We start from the raw sequence: 17,543 nt of genomic DNA, 5'->3' as shown, positions 1-17,543 counted from the left end.
AAAGTCCGTTCTCATCACAATTTCAAACTTGCTTCAATCTCTTTAATACAAGCAAGCACAAAATGAATAAATGAAGTGTTCCTACTGAGACATGGTTCACACACAGAGGCATACTTGGCTCTATCTTATTTGGGAGTTATCCTATCTGGGGATAGCTGGTCTGAGATTTTAAGTATGCAAGCTAAGACATCGTACTTACTATACAAAAGGTTCTACTAGCTAAGATGTATGACGGAATATCTGAATCGTGTGATCGGTCCCAACAGTCTCCACATAACTTTATACATATGTTTTGGCTGTGCCCATTCCTGTGCAGTTATTGGACACCATTTTTAATACTTTGTCTTTGGTAAATGGCAAAAGGGTTAAACCAAATCCTCTAAGTCAGTGGTCCCCGCGGTTCGTGGACCGATTGGTACAGGGCCACACAAGAATTAAATAAAAAATATTGTTTTATTAAATCAACATAAAAAACACAATATATACATTATATATCAATATAGATCAATACAGTCTGCAGGGATACAGTCCGTAAGCACACATGATTGTATTTCTTTATGACAAAAATATATATATAATAATACCATCTCACCCCCCGGTCCGTGGGACAAATTTTCAAGCGTTGACCGGTCCGCAGCTACAAAAAGGTTGGGGACCACTGCTCTAAGTGGACTATTCGGGGTAGCCCCTGTGTCATCTTCTCTTACAAAATCCCAAAATAATCTGGTGGCATCCACTACTTTGTTAGCTTGAAGACTTATTGTGCTTAACTGGAAGGCTGCAGCGCCTCCATACCCCACCCGCTGGATCAGAAATACTCTTTCTTTAAATTGGAGAAAAGTAGGCTGACAGTCAATGGTTGTTCTGTAAAATCTCAAGAAGTATGTGATTCTTTCTTAAAATGTGTAAAGAAGACTGATCTCCAGTTTGGCCCCGATTGAGACGTGGATTGATGAGCCTTTTGTTTGCTGCAACATATTAGGGCCATTCGGAAGTGGAGTTATCTGTGGCTTCATATCAATATTTGCATGATATATAGTTCGGAAATCGAAAAGTTCTCAAAAAGAGGGTTCATAAATCAAGGTTCCATAATACATTTATTTTCTGAGGTGCCTTTCAAGGCACTTTAAAGCATTTGAAATGTTGTTTTTACAATTAATATTGAAATGATAAGAGTTCTGTAGATTGTGTGGGATTAAATGTTAATTCCTTAGTCTTGAAGCAAAATGGAGCGCATTACTGATCCGCAACCAGCAGAGGCACTGTTAATTCGGTCTCAACCAGTTATCTGGAAATGATCGAAACAGTATCTCAGAACATTCAGAGAAATGTTCTTTGAGTCATTTAGTCAAATTTGCTTCAGATAACATTATGTTTTTTTTTAATTGTAAGTATCTGATCTCTAATTATTTTCCATTGTATTGTCCTTAGGTACGTTAGATTAAACCGAACATCAAGACATGAAAACACCACATCTTTTTATTTTATTTCATGGACTATAAAGTGAAAACATCTCTACAACTTTTTTTAAAAGTCACCATCAGTTTGGATGGTTTCATTTGGTGCCTAAAAGCTGTGTACATTGAATGTAAATACAGTATTTGTGAAATCTTGCTATTCGTGAAATAAATGTACATTTCAGACCACTTGTTTTTTTTAATGAATTTTGAATAGCATTTATGTTGACGTACACATACACACCATCAGTGTTCCATTCAGACTCAAACAAGAGGTTGAGAAGGCTATCTTGAACTACGTGTCTTGTTAATCAAGGCAGGTGATCATGTTTGCGCCAAAGTGCTCGCTGTCCAAGGTGCTGATTGTGGGACCGACGGCAGTGCATAAGATCACTACCATGTCAGAGTGTCACATTACGTGACATGTTTACACAATTATATTTTTAGGTTATTTTTACAACCAAATGTGACCCCAAATACTGTAAGCAAATGTCCAATCAGTAAGGATGCACTCCCTCTTTTAAAGCAGTGCTATGACTTCCATTATAAAACACTGTACTACAGTAACTTTACATACTTATCTCAAGTCGATCGTTTTAGTTAAATTGTGCAAAGTGGCAGTTATTAACAACTGGCAGGAGGAATGCTTGTATAATAGGACACACACTGCAATTTTTTTACACACAGACAGCAATACAAGCCTTTGTTGAAATCTTGAATGTTTTTGCACCACAGAGCGTATTTTGTGTGTCACTGGAGAAAACCTTCCCAAGTTTCGAGTTAGCGTTTGGAATGTTATACAATCTCCGTAGAGCCGCTGTGTGTGTTGTTCTTGCTGACCGCATTCGTTAAACAGTGCTTTCGCTCGCATTCGAGACACGGCCAAACCCACCACCCCCCCGTGTGAGTTGTTGGGACTACAAATTTTCCAAATAAATGCCTGAGTGTATTCAAGATGGTTTTTCGGGGTTTAGAGTTTCAGGCGGGAATGAAACACGGCGGTGAGAATCACACGTTTGCTTCCAGGAGCGCACCAGTCGACTCCCTGAAGAGGAATGTCTTACACGCACACAAAGAGATCACATAATCCCGTGTTGAAGGATTGGACATTGTTTTATTGCCACAGTCAATAAAGACATTCTATTAAGGCAGTGTAAGGTAAAAAGAAAACCAAATGTTCTCCTTGAATGAAGAATGTATGACCGGTTGGCCTAATGGTCACTTTTAAATCTTATAATCTTGCAACCTTTCTATGCAAATGAGTATTAAAAGAAATAAACACATTATTCTTGTAACTTTATCTTGTTCTCCAAATGTTAAGTTCGGAATATAATAAAACACTCTGTGAGACAAGAACACCTGTCGTTCCCTTTTTTTATGCATTCTAAATAGAGATGTCCGATAATATCGGACTGCCGATATTATCGGACGATAAATGCTTTAAAATGTATTATCGGTATCGGTTTCAAAAAGTAAAATTTATGTCTTTTTAAAACGCCGCTGTACGGAGTGTTACACGGACGTAGGGAGAAGTACAGAGCAGTTGGGTCTCCCAGTCATACTTGTCAACCCTCCCGATTTTCCCGGGAGACTCCCGAATTTCAATGCCCCTCCCGAAAATCTCCCGGGGCAACCATTCTCCCGAATTTCTCCCGATTTCCACCCAGACAACAATATTGGGGGCGTGCCTTAAAGGCACTGCCTTTCCGTGCCGGCCCAATCACATAATATCTACCGCTTTTCACACACACAAGTGAATGCAAGGCATACTTGGTCAACAGCCATACAGGTCACACTGAGGGTGACCGTATAAACAACTTTAACACTGTTACAAATATGCGCCACACTGTGAACACACACCAAACAAGAATGACAAACACATTTCGGGAGAACATCCACACCGTAACACAACATAAACACAACAGAACAAATACCCAGAACCCCTTGCAGCACTAACTCTTCCGGGATGCTACAATATACAACCTTCGCTACCCATTACCCCTCCCCCACCTCAACCCCACCCACCTCATGCTCTCTCAGGGAGAGCATGTCCCAAATTCCAAGCTGCTGTTTTGAGGCATGTTAAAAAAAATAAATGCACTTTGTGACTTCAATAATAAATATGGCAGTGCTATGTTGGCATTTTTTTCCATAACTTGAGTTGATTTATTTTGGAAAACCTTGTTACATAGTTTAATGCATCCAGCGGGGCATCACAACAAAATTAGGCATAATAATGTGTTAATTCCACGACTGTATGTATCGGTTGATATCGGAATCTGTAATTAAGAGTTGGACAATATCGGATATCGGCAAAAAACCATTATCGGACATCTCTAATTCTAAATCCTAAATAAATGCTAACACAAGGTGCCTAACAATGCAGGTAATGAGAGTCATCTACTTTGCCTATAAAGACCTCTAAAAAATATCCCAAAACCACCAACAATATTCAAATTTAATGCCATGACCTGCCTTTTAACCAAGTATTAGCCACACTGTTATTAAAAGACCTAACACCCAGGAAGTGTTTTTAGTAACAGAGAGTTAACTAGCTAATGCAGCTATTGACCCACTGAGCTGCTGCATCACCTCTGAGTTGGTAAAAGTCTGCGCTTGTTCTAAATTATGCTTTGTATTTGTATAGTAAAAGATTTTGATCGCGACATACAGTCGCGATCAAAAGTTGACATACACTTGTAAAGAACATAATGTCATGGCTGTCTTGAGTTTCCAATAATTTCTACAACTCTTATTTTTTTTGTGATAGAGTGATTGGAGCACATACTTGTTGGTCACAAAAACATTCATGAAGTTTGCTTCTTTTATGAATTTATTATGTGTCTACTGAAAATGTGAGCCAATGTGCTGGGTCAAAAGTATACATACAGCAATGTTAATATTTGCTTACATGTCCCTTGGCAAGTTTCACTGCAATAAGGCGCTTTTGGTAGCCATCCACAAGCTTCTGCTTGAATTTTTGACCACTCCTCTTGACAAAATTGGTGCAGTTCAGCTAAATTTGTTGGTTTTCTGACATGGACTTGTTTCTTCAGCATTGTCCACACATTTAAGTCAGGACTTTGGAAAGGCCATTCTAAAACCTTCATTCTAGCCTGATTTAGCCATTCCTTTACCACTTTTGACGTGTGTTTGGGGTCATTGTCCTGTTGGAACACCCAACTGAGCCCAAGACCCAACCTCCGGGCTGATGATTTGAGGTTGTCCTGAAGAATTTGGAGGCAATCCTCCTTTTTCATTGTCCCATTTAAAGCACCAGTTCCATTGGCAGCTAAACAGGCCAAGAGGATAATAACCACCGTGCTTGGCGGTAGACATGGTGTTCCTAGGATTAAAGGCCTCGCCTTTTCTCCTCCAAACATATTGCTGGGTATTGTGGCCAAACAGCTCCATTTTTATTTCATCTGACACCACATGGACAAAGATAAGACCTTCTGGAGGAAAGTTTTGTCGTCAGATGAAACAAAAATGGAGCTGTTTGGCCACAATACCCAGCAATATGTTTGGAGGAGAAAAGGGGAGGCCTTCAATCCCAGGAACACCACTCCTACCGTCAAGCATGGTGGTGGTAGTATTATGCTCTGGGCCTGTTTTTCTGCCAAAGGAACTGGTGCTTTAAATGGAACAATGAAAAAGGAGGATTACCTCCAAGCTAAAATCATCAGCCCGGAGGTTGGGTTTTGGGCGCAGTTGGGTGTTCCAACAGGACAATGACCCCAAACACACGTCAAAAGTGGTAAAGGTGTTAGGAATCGGTGAGGTGGATCCCAAGGATGCAGAGACGAATTTGTGTTTACAATTGTTCTTCCTTTTATTAGGCGGAAGCACAAGGTAGCAAAACAAAGGCGATGGTGGAAAACACAAAACACACCATGTAAAAAAACTACTAAGAGGGAAAAAAAAAACAAAACTAAAAGCGCTAGACAAGGCTAGGAAAACTATACTTCATGAAAGAAGTAACTAGACTGGATACAAAAATAAAACGCTAGACAAGGCTAGGAATAATACGGGCCAACCTGAGATGAAAAGCACATGATGAACTAGTGAGTTCTTTTGGCACGACCAACAGGTTGCAAGCAATGGCAAAGTTCCGGCGCTCACCGGTTGTCAGCAGCCTGGTTAAATAGGCTGTTCTTAATTACAGTCAGGTGTGTGCTGCTGCCTTGCGTCAGCTGCACTCCATACTGTGAACGAGAGAGAGAGTGAACATGGAGTGCAGACAACAGAAATAGGCAAGGACATTTACAGATTACCACAGTACCCCCCCCCCTCAACGGACGCCTCCTGGCGACCTACCTGGCTTGTCTGGGAATCGAACGTAAAAGTCCTTGATCAAGTCCTTGTCAATTATAAGCGATCTAGAAATCCATGACCGTTCCTCTGGGCCGTACCCCTCCCAGTCCACCAGGTATTGGAAACCCCTTCCCCTTCTTCTCACATCCAAGATGGTGTTTACAGTAAATGCTGGGTGACCATCAACCAGCCTGGGTGGAGGAGGCGGTACCTCCGGAGGACTGAGCGGGCTGGATGAGACAGGCTTGATGCGGGACACGTGAAAAACAGGATGGCACTTGAGAGATCTAGGGAGATGGAGCTTGACTGCAACACGATTGATGATCTTGGCAATGGGGAATGGTCCAATGAACCTGGGAGCCAGTTTCCTAGATTCGGTGGCCAATGGTAGGTCCCGAGACGATAACCAGACCTTCTGTCCCAACAGGTAGTGTGGGGCTGGTGTGCGATGGCGGTTGGCTAAGAGTTGATTCCTGGCCGATGTTCTTCTTAACGCCGCCCTGGTGTTGCGCCAAGCCTGGTGAGCCCGATGTAGGTGTGCAGTAACAGATGGGACGTCGGCACTGGGTTGGGTAGAAGGAAAAACTGGTGGTTGGAACCCATAGGCGACGTGAAATGGAGACAGGCCGGTGGCGGAGCTAATGAGGGAATTGTGAGCGTATTCGATCCATGGGAGATTCTCAGACCAGGTCGAAGGTTGCTGATGACAAGTGCACCGGATGGCTGCCTCCAGGTCTTGGTTGGTCCGCTCGGTCTGTCCATTGCTCTGAGGGTGGTAGCCGGAGGACAGGCTAGGGGAGGCCCCCAGAGATTTGCAGAATGCCCTCCAGACGGCCGAGGAAAACTGTGGTCCTCTGTCGGATACCACATCAGTGGGGATGCCGTGCAGCCGGAAAACGTGGAGCACTAATAATTGGGCAGTTTCAAGAGCTGACGGCAGCTTGGGGAGGGCCACGAAGTGGGCCATCTTCGAGAACCGGTCCACAATGGTCAAGACAGTGTCATTACCCTCGGAGGGGGGTAGTCCTGTGACAAAGTCCACAGCTATGTGTGACCACGGGCGGGAGGGGATGGGTAATGGGTGTAACAGTCCTGCTGGAGCCTGGTGGGATGCCTTGTTCCGGGCGCAGATCCGACATGCTGCCACAAACGCCTTCGTATCTGCCAGAATGGATGGCCACCAAAAACGCTGGGAGAGGACAAAACTGGTGCGACGAATACCTGGATGGCAAGCGATCTTCGACCCATGTGCCCAATCCAGAACGCTGGAGCGGAGCCGAGGAACCACAAACAACCGGCCTGGTGGGCAACCCCGAGGAGATGTGTCCGACTTCAGGGCCTCCAAGACTTGCCGCTCGATGTCCCACTGGAGTCCCCCAATGACGTGGGTATGGGGAACAATTGGTTCATGTGAAGAATTCTCAAAGGATGAAGAGTAGACACGGGACAGGGCATCGGGCTTCCCATTCTGAGAACCTGGTCGGAAAGTGATGATAAAGTTAAAACGGGTCAGAAATAGTTGCCACCTGGCCTGGCGGGGGTTCAGTCTCTGTGCGGTCCTTAAGTAGGACAGGTTCTTGTGGTCTGTGTAGATGATGAATGGTTGCTCCGCCCCTTCCAGCCAATGTCTCCACTCCTGAAGGGCCAAAATGACCGCCAGAAGCTCCCTGTTGCCAATGTCATAATTTCTCTCAGCAGGGGATAGGCGACGAGAGAAGAAAGCACAGGGGTGCAACTTCTGGTCGGTGGTAGATTTCTGGGAGAGTACGGCCCCTACACCTGAATCAGAAGCGTCCACCTCAACAAAAAATTGGAGAGAACGGTCAGGGTAACACAGAACAGGGGCAGAAGTAAACAACCTTTTCAGCCTCAAGAACGCGGAATTGGCTTCGGGTCCCCATTCAAACGGAACCTTAGTAGAGGTTAGCCTCGTAAGTGGCTCAGCGACGCGACTAAAATTACGAATAAATCGCCTATAAAAATTAGAGAAGCCCAAGAATCTCTGAAGGTGCTTCTTGGAAACCGGAGTGGGCCAATCTACTACTGCTTTTACCTTAGCGGGATCCGGTCTGAGTCTACCCTCCTCAATGATAAAACCTAAGAATGGAATGGAGGATGAGTGAAACTCGCATTTTTCCGCCTTGACGAACAGTTTGTTCTCGAGCAATCGTTGAAGGACTAACCGAACCTGCTGCACATGTTCGTCAAATGTAGATGAATAAATTAATATATCGTCCAAGTAAACAAAGAGAAAACGACCTGTCATGTCCCGAAAAATGTCATTAATGAAACCCTGAAAAACGCCAGGTGCATTAGTAAGTCCAAAAGGCATGACAAGATACTCAAAATGTCCGAGAGGAGTGTTGAATGCGGTCTTCCATTCATCCCCCTCTCGGATGCGAACAAGATGGTAAGCGTTACGTAGATCGAGTTTAGTAAAAAACCTCGCTGATTGTAATGGAGTAAAAGCTGAATCAAGGAGTGGTAGAGGATACTTATTCTTGATAGTAATCTGATTAAGAGTGCGGTAGTCTATACAAGGCCGTAGGGACTTGTCCTTCTTTTCGACAAAAAAAAATCCAGCGGCTACAGGTGCGGTCGAAGGGCGAATGAGGCCGGCAGCTATAGATGTGTTTATGTATTCTTCTAGTGCTTTGAGTTCGGTGTTAGACACCTTGTACATACGGGTCGATGGTAACGCCGCCCCGGCTAGCAAATCAATGCCACAATCGTAGGGTCGGTGGGGGGGAAGTGAGAGTGCTCTATCCTTGCTAAACACCGCCCTTAAGTCATGGTAGTGCTTGGGCACGTTTGTCAAGTCTATGTTCTCTATAACAGCGGTAGGTGGCGGTGTACGAGATCCTGCTGCGGAACGAAGACAATGTGTGTGGCAGGTTACACTCCAATTAATAATGGCCGAACGAGGCCAGTCTATGTGCGGGTTATGCTTATGTAACCAGGTTAACCCTAGAATGACGGGCGCGGACCGTGATGGCACAACAAGAAAAATTATTTTCTCACAATGATTTCCAGACAAGCGCAGGTTGAGTGGAAGTGTCTGGTGGGTTATGCTGGCTAATAGGCGCCCATCAAGAGAATACACCCTCTTGGGCACAAATAGTTTGACAACAGGAATCTTATGGAGTCTCATGAATTCAAAATCCAAAAAGTTATCATCTGCTCCTGAGTCAATGAGAGCGCAAATGTCTATTTGTTGGTTAGACCAAGAAAGAGTACCTTTTAGCTGCATTCTGCCTGCGGCCAACGAAGGAGAACGACGACCTCTGGTGGACGTGTCCTCTGGCGAGTGAGGGCGCACTCGTGGCCGTGCGGCGGGGCGCGGCAGTTCTTTGCAGCGGGAGATGAGATGATCAGCGGCCCCACAGTATAGGCAGAGTTGGAGGTGAACGCGACGTTCCCTCTCGGCGGCGGTGAGTCGGCGGCCTCCCAGTTGCATCGGCTCATCTATCTGCCATGAAGGGGGGTTGTCTTCGAGTTGCTCCGTCTTGCAGATGGCAGGTCTAGCAGGCGCTGATTGGCTGCAAGGTGGGGCTTGTCTTCCTAGTCGATCCCTCCTCTCCTCCAATAGGCGGAAGTCGATTTGCACCGCCAGCTCGATGAGATCATCCAGATTCGTCGGGAGTGACAGCGGGATCATCATGTGACGAATCTCGTCCGCGAGACCCAGGAAGAAAGCGTCCAATAGTGCTGAGGGACCCCAGTCACAATCGGCCGCCATGGTGCGGAACTCGATCGCGTAATCCGCGACCCGTCGTGAACCCTGTTGCAGCCGGAAAAGGGATCTCGCTGCCTCTCTACCTGGGAGTCGTCGTTGGAAGATTTGCTTCAAGGATTTGGAAAAGTTCGCGTATGTGGAGCTGGAGGTGGTCTGACGGTTCCATTCTGCAGTCGCCCAGGTGCCAGCACGGCCAGACAGGTGAGAGATCACAAACGCTACCTTAGCCCGCTCAGAGGTGAAAGCGGAAGCGTTTAGCTCAAAATGAAGTTCACACTGCGTCAGGAATTGTCTTACGTCTTCCTTTTCCCCGGAAAAACGTTCGGGTCGGGAAAGCCGTATGTTGCTAGTACTAGCGGGTTGTGTAGGCTGGGTGGATGCCTGGTCAGGCACGGTGGTCGAGGTGGGTACGACGGTGGCTAACAGCATGTTGATTCGCTCCAACATGGCGTCTTGACGCTCCGACATCCCCTGTAGACCTCGGCTCAGGTGGTCAAGCTGGTCCCCCTGCTGGTTGATCCTTTGAGCCTGGCCTTGCAATGCTCTTTTCCAGGGGTCTGTCTCTGCGGGTTCCATAGTTTGGCCGGAACTTTCTGTTAGGAATCGGTGAGGTGGATCCCAAGGATGCAGAGACGAATTTGTGTTTACAATTGTTCTTCCTTTTATTAGGCGGAAGCACAAGGTAGCAAAACAAAGGCGATGGTGGAAAACACAAAACACACCATGTAAAAAAACTACTAAGAGGGAAAAAAAAAAAAAAACTAAAAGCGCTAGACAAGGCTAGGAAAACTATACTTCATGAAAGAAGTAACTAGACTGGATACAAAAATAAAACGCTAGACAAGGCTAGGAATAATACGGGCCAACCTGAGATGAAAAGCACATGATGAACTAGTGAGTTCTTTTGGCACGACCAACAGGTTGCAAGCAATGGCAAAGTTCCGGCGCTCACCGGTTGTCAGCAGCCTGGTTAAATAGGCTGTTTTTAATTACAGTCAGGTGTGTGCTGCTGCCTTGCGTCAGCTGCACTCCATACTGTGAACGAGAGAGAGAGTGAACATGGAGTGCAGACAACAGAAATAGGCAAGGACATTTACAGATTACCACAAAAGGAATGGCTAAATCAGGCTAGAATTAAGGTTTTAGAATGGCCTTCCCAAAGTCCTGATTTAAACGTGTGGACAATGCTGAAGAAACAAGTCCATGTCAGAAAACCAACACATTTAGCTGAACTGCACGAATTGTGTCAAGTGTAGTGGTCAAAAATTCCACCAGAAACTTGTGGATGGCTACCAAAAGCGCCTTATTGCAGTGAAACTTGCCAAGGGACATGTAAGCAAATATTAACATTGCTGTATGTATACTTTTGACCCAGCAGATTTGCTCACATTTTCAGTAGACTCATAATAAATTCATAAAAGAAGCAAACTTCATGAATGTTTTTTGTGACCAACAAGTATGTGCTCCAATCACTCTATCACAAAAAAATAAGAGTTGTAGAAAGTATTGGAAACTCAAGACAGCCATGCCATTATGTTCTTTCCAAGTGTATGTAAACTTTTGATCGCGACTGTATATACTTAAATAATTTATTTCAAAAGAGTTGGAGGTTTTTTTAGAGCGTGTTTTAGGTGTTGTTAGCTGCCTTTTGATATCCTATGTTGCATAATATGATATAACAGGTCAAGTTTGACTTAAGTATTGTATAAGTTTAACAATGAAATGCTTTGGCACATTAAAACCAAGTTTACACACACTGAAATATTTTTCCCCCTAAAAGGACCTGTGCCTGCAACCTGGCATATAAAAACTAATACCATTACTGGAGGGTTGGACGGCATAAGATAACGTTCAACGTGACGTTAACTCGGATATAAAAAGCTTCTTTTGTGTGCTAAGTAAACAGTATTCTTTTATGATAAGCTGAACTAAATGTAGAACGTCTATAAACCCAGAATTGAACCTTGTGGTGTGCCGCTCCCAAAAGGAGCAGCTAGAGTTAGACACTATCCAGGACAAGTAAAACCACTCTGTGTGCTTCAGGCTACAGAAATCAAGGTTTTACTCTGACATTGTTCAACATCTTTGTGTTGAACGATGCAAGTTTAAAAGCATTAATGTGATTAATCCTCATGACAACAATAGACTGGTGTTGGCTGTTTGTTGAAAGACAAACAAACCTGAAACCTTATTTAATGTTTTTTTGGAATTCAACCAAAATATTTGGGGGAAAAACAGTTTTTAAGTTAGTATCTCGTTTTAACTTTACAGTGTTTGCTTTATGGGCTTTTTTCGGATTGATCACCATCAATGTTTCCCACACATTCATTTATTTGTGGCGGCCCGCCACGAAAGAATTACGTCCGCCACAAATAATAAAAATAAATAAATAAATTTAAATAAAAACATTTTTTTGTCCTGTCCAGCTTCTCAGGCAAATCATATAGTTGATGTAGATGCCCATATAGGCTGTTCAGATACGGTGCCAATTCCCAATACCTGGGAAACGATACCGGTAGAGGTGGGAATCTTTGCAAATACTGTGCAAAGAGCTACGTCAAAAATGCCACAAAGATGCAGCAGCATGTAGACAAGTGCCCAATAATATATCATTGTTGTAATCCCCCATTCATTCCCATATATTCCCATTAATTCCCATGGACGGTGTCCAACTTTGAATAATAAAAAAATTGTCAATATTTCCAAACTACCCAAGCTTAACTTCCCCGTGGTAAATTTCCAGAGACTTTCCACCCCTTTGCAACCCTATAAATTAATAATAGTTTTGACAAAATAATACAAGCGGAAATAATGTAATGTTACGTCATAACTCAGTAGATAAATTCAAGTTTATATGTAACTAAATATAGAACTGTTCTGATATAGTTTACATACTTATTAACTAGGGGTGTACGGTATGTGTATTTGTATTGAACCGTTTCGGTACGGGGGTTCCGGTTTGGTTCGGAGGTGTACCGAACGAGTTTCCACACGGACATATTAAGTAGCGTAACGCACGTTGTGTAAACAATGCACACTGAGGCACAACACACGGCATGCTAGCAGCTAACGGGCTACGATAGACTGACCATACGTCCTCTTTTCACCGGACATGTCCTCTTTTGCGGAGCCGTCAGGGCAGAGTTTCTTAAATACCTGAAATATCCGGCATTTTGAGTTAGGGTTGCGTGTATTTTTAATGTACGTTCAGGGTTAAGAACCGATTGATTGATACTTTTATTAGTAGGTTGCACAGTGAAGTACATATTCCGTACAATTTACCAGTAAATGGTAACACCCGAATAAGTTTTTCAACTTGTTTAAGTCGGGGTCCACTTAAATTGATTCATGATACAGATATATACTATCAGATACATACTATCAAGGGGTTAAAAACAAAACAAATTGTGCGTGCAGCAGCATTGGTGAGGGAGGGGCAGAGACAGAGAGAGCGAGAGAGTTATGATAAACGCGCATGCGTCGCCAAGCTCTGCTTTTTATCCATAGATTTATCAGATTAAATTTTTAATTATCTATAGCAGGGGTGTCAAAAGTGTGACCCGCAGGCCATTTGCGGCCCACAGCAAATGTTTTAAAGGCCCACGGCACATTCTAAAAATACTATTAAAATAAACAAAAACATAACAAAAGTGAAATCAAAAAGCTTAAAGGTTAAATGTAATTTAGAAAAAGTTGCAATGTTGACTAATAAAACAAAGCTGTTTTTTTTTTCTTTCAAACTGTCATTGCCCAAAACATAATATTGAATCAAAATCAATGTTATTATGAATTATTGACCTATCCAAGGTTCCCATTACTTCACATCAAATATTCCACTAAGAAAAATATTTTTGGTGGAAGATTTCGCAAATTTTGTAAATAAATAACCCAAACATTTATATTTTGTTGTTTTCTTACTGTACCGAAAATGAATCGAACCGTGACCTCTAAACCGAGGTACGTACAGAACCGAAATTTTTGTGTACCGTACACCCCTATTATTAATAGATTGTGATATATACGATTATTGCAATATGTTATGGTTATGGGTTATACTTGTATAGCGCTTTTCTACCTTCAAGGTACTCAAAGCGCGTTGACAGTATTTCCACATTCACCCATTCACACACACATTCAATTGTGGTATAGATTTCAGGCCGTATCACCCATCCCTGATCCACGGGCAAACAGACATTACGCGTAATGTGTTGCCGTACGATAACCGAGACCAACCAACACAAAGTCACAAGCTGACATTTTGTATATGTTCCAAAAAAATATTTATATTCAAAGTATATATTTTTTAGTTTTATACTGAGGCACAAATGTTAGCTCGTGCAGCTACGTCTCAACTACTACAGAACAATAACATACAGTTGCCAAAAACAACAACGGTGCTTCTCAGCTGATCCAAGTTATCCCCAGAATGTTGTAATGTGGACTTTATTTGCGCTCAGATTCCAAATAACTTGGTCTCTGATTCATGCAGCACTATATTTGCTTCAAAGATTAGATCAACTATTTGCCCTTGTGCATTTTATCCCTCGCCAATCCCTTCCAGGTACAGCAAGATCTCTCTTAGGCTACACGAGAGCTGTGATTTGAGCCCTCCGACATCTCCGGGAGGCCACTCTATCCCCACCACAGCCCCCCCTCCCTCTGAGAGAAGCACATTAGCGTTTCACTCCAACTTTTATTTGTGATTGCCCGCATTTTTGAGAGTCTGCACACCTTGACAGGAGATATTTTAATCGCCACAGAGCTATGCAGAAAATGTCTCTGGCTCACAAGCAGACCTGTGTTCGTGTGGAAGGTATGTTTTTGCAGCTGAGATTCCAACCTGATTTCTTGGGTCAAATTCTTGAACCCCGTCCCCAACGCGTGCCCACATACACACACTCACACACACATGCACGGACATACTTGTTCTCCATTCTCAACCCTTCACTGATCCGAGTGCATAGTTTTACTTCCAGGGCTCAAATAAAAATGCCCCTGAAGGAACATCTTGTTGCCTTGTTCTCTGAATAGTTCCTCAGGTTGGCCCTGGAGCAAACATCCACTTTAAATTGTGAATGACAAGCACACATTTGGCTGCCAATAACCATCTACAGTTGTGTTCTGGTTATTAAAAAAATTAAGTGTGCGTCCCTACAGGGAGTACAATGGAACATTTAAGGTCAACCTCCCATTCTTTTGTACAATAAAACCATTTTCCTATAAAGGAATTAATATACAAATAAATCATCCTGTTTTAAATCATCTATAGCAGGGGATCAATCAATGATTTTAAGTAAAACTTTAACATTTCCGTCTGTTATCCAGTACTGTAAAAAATAGGTTACCAACAGGACCAGCTGCACGTTGAGAAGAGCAATACTGTGGTACTTTGAGGTACAAACTACTTTATTTGCAAATTTTTCAGTTTACAAACTTTCAGATCGTGCCAAGTACGCCTCTTTGTGCAAACCATGGCCCCGTTTATACTGCACACCAAAGTGACAAAAAGAAAGGTTTTTTTGCCAGTCCAAACGCTCCAAAGGGCTTCAAATCTGGGGCCGTACTTATCAAGCTTCTTAGAGTTACTCCTAAGAAGTCTGCTAAGAGTTGACTTAAGAGTAAAGAAATTCTTCGCTGAAAGCTGCACTTAAAAGTTAGTTATCAAGCGTCTTACTCACACTTTCAGAGGAGTGTAGGACTGAATCTTAAGTGTCACACTCAGAGCTGAATTGCGACATTACTATGTGCCGTAAACTGAATTTTAGGTGACGTCATTTCTGTGTCCTTAGAAATTACCAATCACGGAAGGGAATCCCTTGTCTAAGAATAAAGAAATATCTTAGAAATATTTAAGTGGACAATGGGAGTGTATATTTTGACAATAAATTACAAAATAATACAAAACAAACAATATTGGCAATGAATCAAAAATAAATGTCTCCTTTTTGTTGCACCTTTCCTGCTTCCTGCTCCCAGACCGTAGTCGAAGAGCGCAGGGGAGACACTTCTCCAGGGCCGATGTATGCTCGGGGCAACACCCTTCACTTTACCCGGCAGTGGGTCTCCACAGCGGACGACTTTAGGGTGAATGATGAGTCCGGCGATTAGTTGCAAATCTTGCTTTATTGATTGCTTGCACACAGCCAATCTAACACAAAACAAACTAGTGCCCGCCCGAACTCACGCTACCGCTCCCTCTCTTCTCTCGCCCACACACTCACTGACGTCACTCACCTCACATGCTGTCACCTATTAAAGGGCCACACACACACATACGCTACTCTCATAACATTTTCTTTCCAATTCAGTAATTAGGCAACTTATTCGAAACTGGTGTGGGTGGCTCTATATATACTAGCCCACTGCAGCCACATGCAGAAATCAACATGGAATCGAAAATTATTAAATCTGTGACAAAAATAATACCCGCTCTGTCTAAACAATACCGTTTGATCAGCTGCTCGTCATCAAACAAAGCCAGGACATCCTTCCGCTCCCTGAACGTTCGCACACGTCTCTCTCGCCTCAGTGCCATCCCCCGCTGGCAACTCCTAACCACTTAGGACACCTCTGAAGGTCTCTTAAATATCGTGGAGAGTAGGAGTGATTCTTAGACTTAGGAAAGTTGATAAATAGCTTTTACTCTTAAGTTTGAGAGTAGGACTACATTTCGCAAATTCTCAGGACTTAAGTGTAAAATGGCACTCTAAGACGCTTGATAAATACGGCCCCAGATCTTTTCGCATCAGATTCAGGCCACATCAGGAGGCAGCCCAAATGCAATTGGAATCTGATCTTTTCAAATCTTATGATTATGGTTTAATTTATTTTGAACATGTAAACAGATACAATGTGATACATCATATAATAGTTACTAGAGATGTCCGATAATGGCTTTTTTGCCGATGTCCGATATTCCGATATTGTCCAACTCTTAATTACCGATTCCGATATCAACCGATACCGATATATACAGTCGTGGAATTAACACATTATTATGCCTAATTTTGTTGTGATGCCCCGCTGGATGCATTAAACAATGTAACAACGTTTTCCAAAATAAATCAACTCAAGTTATGGAAAAAAATGCCAACATGGCACTGCCATATTTATTATTGAAGTCACAAAGTGCTTTTTTTTTTTTAACATGCCTCAAAACAGCAGCTTGGAATTTGGGACATGCTCTCCCTGAGAGAGCATGAGGAGGTTGAGATGGGTGGGGGGGTGTATATTGTAGCGTCCCGGAAGAGTTAGTGCTGCAAGGGGTTCTGGGTATTTGTTGTGTTGTGTTTATGTTGTGTTACGGTGCGGATGTTCTCCCGAAATGTGTTTGTCATTCTTGTTTGGTGTGGGTTCACAGTGTGGCGCATATTTGTAACAGTGTTAAAGTTGTTTATACGGGCGCCCTCAGTGTGACCTGTATGGCTGTTGACCAAGTATGCTTTGCATTCACTTGTGTGTGTGAAAAGCCGTAGGTATTATGTGATTGGACCGGCACGCAAAGGCAGTGCCTTTAAGGTTTATTGGCGCTCTGTACTTCTCCCTAGGTCCGTGTACCACTCCGTACAGCGGCGTTTTAAAAAGTCATAAATTTAACTTTTTTGAAACAGATACCAATAATTTCCGGACCGATACCAATAATTTCCGATATTACATTTTAATGCATTTATCGGCCGATAATATCGGCAGCCCGATATTATTGGACATCTCTACTAAAAACATTACAGTTGATACATGTGATCGGTATTGGTATCGGCCAATCTCACTCATGGATGACTGGTATCGGTATCTGCAGCATAAAACCCTGATCGGCACATTCCTAGTATAAACACATGCTCCTGTTTTTTTTTTTGCAAAAGTGTTGTTGATGCTGCTGTGTTTTTGTGATGTTTTGTTGTATGGAAATACAGTTTTTATAAAAGGAAAAACAAAGTTTCCAAACAAGTGAATCACCCGAGTTGCTAAATATCTGATAATTACACGGTCAGACCAGTGCATGAGTCAAGCTGTAAAAAGACATAGAACAAAAGCAAGGA

At 43.0% G+C, this 17,543-nt stretch overlaps 1 protein-coding gene across 1 annotated transcript in view; it reads left to right on the top strand.

Annotated features, from left to right (window-relative positions):
- Positions 1–17,543, top strand: part of LOC133635102 (uncharacterized) — a 46,005-nt gene that overhangs the window by 5,000 nt on the left and 23,462 nt on the right. The gene's annotated exons all lie outside the window — the stretch shown is intronic.

Source organism: Entelurus aequoreus, linkage group LG19, assembly GCF_033978785.1.
Source record: "Entelurus aequoreus isolate RoL-2023_Sb linkage group LG19, RoL_Eaeq_v1.1, whole genome shotgun sequence".
In the NCBI taxonomy this organism is placed as follows: Eukaryota; Metazoa; Chordata; class Actinopteri; order Syngnathiformes; family Syngnathidae; genus Entelurus; species Entelurus aequoreus.
This window is presented reverse-complemented; position numbering and strand designations above follow the sequence as displayed.